This window comes from Pelophylax lessonae (assembly GCF_965119305.1).
Source record: "Pelophylax lessonae genome assembly, chromosome: 8".
NCBI lineage: Eukaryota > Metazoa > Chordata > Amphibia > Anura > Ranidae > Pelophylax > Pelophylax lessonae.
Window position 1 is genome coordinate 289,485,784 of NC_138775.1, and position 5,016 is coordinate 289,490,799.

Genomic DNA, 5,016 nt, shown 5'->3' on the forward strand with positions numbered 1-5,016 from the left:
CCCTGGTGCAAGAAACCATGAAGGGCCCCCCAGACACCTGGCCGGGGGCCCTTCCCTTCAAGCCTGGGGCTCTTCCCACTGATCCTGGGGCCCTTTACTCTCATTGTGAGGCCCTTTTATTACAGTCCCGCAATGGGACCCTTTCAGAAATTCTGCAGTGGGCCCCCTTCCTGCCATCTTGGGGCCTCCCCACGGTGATGGAATGCCAGGGCCCGGTCGCAAGTGTGACCTTTGCGATCCTGGAAGTTCACCCACTGGTGTCAGTAGTTTTTATTTTTTGGTATTTTAATTGTATTATTTTTTATCATTTTATTTTATTTTTTTACACTGTCACTGACTATGACTCTGTCCATTCAGAAAAGGAAGGAGCTGGTAAATTACATATTTACCGACCCCTTCCTGGTTCTCTATTGTGACACATCCCCTGCAGCAGCCGGTAGGAGAGGGGAGGGAGTACAGTGGGGGGAGGAGTGGGGAGTACACAGGGGTCCAGAGACAGCAGAACACAAGTGAACTGGATAGGAGGAGTGGCGGGGGCAGCATACAGAGGAACCAATCTCCTCCATTTTCCTCCTACAGCTACAGGAGGAAAAAGGAGGACAGTGATTTCTCTACATGCTGCCCCCGCCACCCCTTCTATCCAGGTGTACAGGGGAGCCGCACAGGCCCCTGGAGCATGGGGCCCGGTTGCAATTGCAACCCCTGCAACCACTGTAGTTATGCCCCTGAGAAGGGGGTCACCCACATGGCACTGCTGCCATTTAGAGAAAGCCTTGTATTTATTTATTTTTTTCATTAATACAAGGCATTCTCTGATTGGATGAGGTGAAGAGGTGGTGATGTCATGGTATCCACCTCATTCAATCACAGAAAGCCTTGAACTTGTTGAAAAATAAAATGTTTTTTTTTTTTTTTTTCTTTATTTTAATATCACTAATACTAATGATGCTTTTACAAACTGAAGAAAACCAGGGTGAAAATTAGCCAGGAGGACAGGACAGGACTAGAGGAGATTTTCATGTCATATTTTTTTTCTTTTACAGATGCTGCTGATGTGAATAATACAATCCCGGGCTATGCCATTGCCATTCTTGTCATTATCAGTGTAGTAGTGGTTACTATTGTCCTTCTCGCCTATTTCGTAAGTATCTATTGATCATATGAAGATACAATATTAGAAAATACACCGGTAAAATGTGCGGACATCAAATCATTTTTGTTACGCTTTTGCAGTATTGGGATTTTAGAGGGATTTATCTCTATGGGTGCGAGTGTTGCATCCAGGGCTCAGAAAACCTGTTCTTACCAACTATGTAACTATGTAACATCCATCTGTTATAGTGGAGCTACAGTGAGGGAAAAAAGTATTTGATCGCCTGCTGATTTTGTACGTTTACCCGCAGATAAAGAAATGATCAGTCTATAATTTTAATGGTCGGTTTATTATAACAGTGAGAGACAGAATAACAACAAAAATATCCAGAAAAACACGTTTTCGAAAAAGTCTTAATGAGTGAAATAAGTATTTGATCCCCTATCAATCAGCAAGATTTCTGGCTCCCAGGCGTCTTCTATACAGGTAATGAGCTGAGATAAGGAGGACTCTCTTAGAGCCCATTCACACTGCCGCGACTTGTCAGGTCCGGTCCGTCACAGTCCATTGACTGCTACAGGACCCATTCTAATAGGAGCGACACAAGTCGCTCCGACTTAGAAAAAGGGTCCTGTACTACTTCGGGGCAACCTCGGAGCGACTTGCATAGACATTCATTATATGAAGTCCATGCAAGTCGCGCCGAAGTCGCGGTGCACGCGACTTCACAGGTCGTCCCCCGAAGTCGTGCCGCTTCAGTGTGAACCGTCACTTAAAGGTAGTGCTCCTAATCTCAGCTTGTTACCTGTATAAAAGACACCTGTCCACAGAAGCAAACAATCAATCAGATTCCAATCTCAATCTCTCCACCATGGCCAAGACCAAAGAGCTGTCCAAGGATGTCAGAGACAAGATTGTAGACCTACACAAGGCTGGAATGGGCTACAAGACCATTGCCAAGCAGCTTGGTGAGAGGGTGACAACAGCTGGTGCGATTATTCACAAATGGAAGAAACACAAAATAACTGTCAATCTCCCTCGGTTTGGGGCTCCATGCAAGATCTCATCTCGTGGAGTTTCAATGATACTGAGAACGGTGAGGAATCAGCCCAGAACTACACGGGAGAATCTTGTCAATGATCTCAAGGCAACTGGGACCATAGTCACCAAGAAAACATTACCAAATTCCGTCCGATGGACGGATAGTGTGAAAGGGGCCTAAGTGTGAATTGGCACTAACTGAGCAAGCTGCCAGAAGCTGATTGGTTGCAATGCACAGCTGCTCCAGTTTTGATGATTTATTCCAATTATTTTTGGCAGATTCTCCCATTGACATGCTTTAAAAAAAAATGTGCCAGTGAATCTGGCGTGATTGAACCCTTAAAGGTATTTAGAAAATTGTTATTTTTTTATATTATATGGTTGATGGGTGTCTTCCTCTTCCAGGTGGCCTACACCAGATCCTTCTCATATTCCTTTAACACCGGATTCTGAAATCGGTCATTGAGGTGAGTACAAACCTCTGATAAATAAAGTTTATTGATTCAATAGCTCTGTCATTAGCATAAAGTGTAGCAATTGAAGAAAGTATGAGAAATGTGACGCAAGATCAGAAACTTTGTTTGCCATGTAGAGGGCAAAACCAAATTGCTGAACCCCCTTGGTGCCGGCTCCTGATGGCTCTTTAACCACTTAAGCTCCAGAACATTTACCTCCCCCCCCCCCCCTTCATGACCAGGCCATTTTTTGCAATACGTCACTGCCTTACTTTAACCAGTTCTGGACTGGAAGGATTTTCCCCCCTTAATGACCAGGCCATTTTTTGCGATTCGGCACTGCGTTAATTTAACGGAAAATTGCGCGATTGTACGACACTGCCGAAATTAAATTGATGTCCTTTTTTCTCCACAAACAGAGCTTTCTTTTGGTGGTATTTGATCACCTGTGCGATTTTTTTTTTTTTTTTGCTCTATTAACATAAAAAGAGCAACAATTCCGAAAAAAAAAAAAACAATATTTTTCACATTCTGCTATATAACATTCCCAAAAAAAAAAAAATGTAAAAATCTAATTTTTTCATCATTTTAGGCCAATTTGTTTTCTGCTACATATTTTTGGTTAAATAAATCGCAATAAGCGTATTTTGATTGGTTTGTGCAAAAGTTATCGCGTCTACTAACTACGGGAAAGATTTATGTAATTTTCATCGTTTTTTTTTTTTACGAATAATGGCGGCGATCTGCGATTTTTAGCAGGACTGCGACGTTGTGGAGGTCAGATCGACCCCTAACTGACATTTTTGACACTTTTGGGGGGACCAGTGACATTACTACAGTAATCAGTGCTAAAAAATATTCACTGTTACTGTAATAATGACACTGGCAGGGAAGGGGTTAACCTAAGGGTGATCAAAGGGTTAAGTATGACCCTAGGGTAGTGTTTTCTAACTGTATGGGGGTTGGGCTTGTGAAATGACCATAAAGACCTATGATCCTATATAGAAGGATCACAGGCGCTCTGTGATCATTCCAGAGAGAAGAACGGTCAGCTGTGTTTACAACATCCGACCGTCCTTCTCTCTCAGCAGGGAACGATCGCAGGTGGCAGGCGGCAATCAGAGCCACCTGCCCCGTGCATCGGAGTCCCCACTGCCGAGTGCACGCGCTCGCCCCCTAGCTGCCGGTGCTCGACCGACGTGCCAACTCCGTGATGTCATCATGGAGGAGTGGAAGAGGACTCCAGTGGCAACCTGTGAAGCTCTGGTGAACTCCAAGGCTGTGCTGGAAAATAATGGCGGCCACACAAAATATTGACACTTTGGGCCCAATTTGGACATTTTCACTTAGGGGTGTACTCTCTTTTGTTGCCAGTGGTTTAGACATTAATGGCTGTGTGTTGAGTTATTTTGAGGGGACAGAAAATTTACACTGTTATACAAGCTGTACACTCACTACTTTACATTGTAGCAAAGTGTCATTTCTTCAGTGTTGTCACATGAGAAGATAGAATAAAATATTTACAAAAATGTGAGGGGTATACTTACTTTTGTGAGATACTGCATGTCACTAGAGGAGTTTTCACTCATTTTTTTTAAAGGGGCAGCTACATATTTCAAAATACCCTTAGAGGCGCCATCATTTGCACTTTTATTACATGATAAAAAATATATAGTCATCATACTTTTATCTGATTCTTTTACAGATTGTCTCCAAGGTTTACATGTGAACTTTTGTAACTAAAAGTTATAGGGGACACTTACTGGACGTCACTGTGAAGATCCCATAATGGAGAACTATCTCGTATACTGCAGCCTGTGCCAACTATTCCAGCTCTGATCTCTGGATACCCCAGGAAAATACAAGGGATGGAAGGATCCATAGAAGAGATACACACCCAGTCAAAGCAATAGAGTATATCTGTATAGCCAGGGTCAGAGTTGCTGGGTTTGACCACTAAATGGAGCTGACATTCATTCTAAGAATGTTTTGAAATATACTCCTAAGTAAAGGAATTGGCAATGTCATCTACTCTTAAAGACACATTTATGCAAGCTGCAAGAATTTTGGCTGTAATCCCTATGATCGTTAGCGCCATCTTGTGGCCAAAATGCAGAATATTCTGAATAATAATAATTATTATTTCAGAAAACTATACCGCGTTTTAGCCACTAGATGAAGCTGGCATTCATTCTATGAATGTTTGGAATATACTCCTAAGTAAAAGAAAAGGCAATATAAGCTACTTTTAAAGACCGCGTTGAATACAACCAATGCTGGGTGTTACAGAACTGCACTCGGTATATTGTTACATAAAGGCAATGTTTACTTCAGGGGAAAATATTTATAATACAATTATTTATTTTATAATTACTGCAAGACTATCAGAATTTTATTTTGCACTATTCAGAAAGGTTATGTTATATT

General features: G+C 42.2%; 1 long non-coding RNA gene across 1 annotated transcript; it reads left to right on the forward strand.

Annotated features, from left to right (window-relative positions):
• The first annotated feature begins 1,040 nt into the window (after positions 1-1,040).
• On the forward strand, positions 1,041-4,456 carry LOC309561088. The gene is made up of 3 exons (XR_014225545.1): positions 1,041-1,141; positions 2,540-2,601; positions 4,295-4,456. It is a non-coding gene; the product is annotated as an uncharacterized lncRNA (long non-coding RNA).
• The last annotated feature ends 560 nt before the right edge of the window (positions 4,457-5,016 follow it).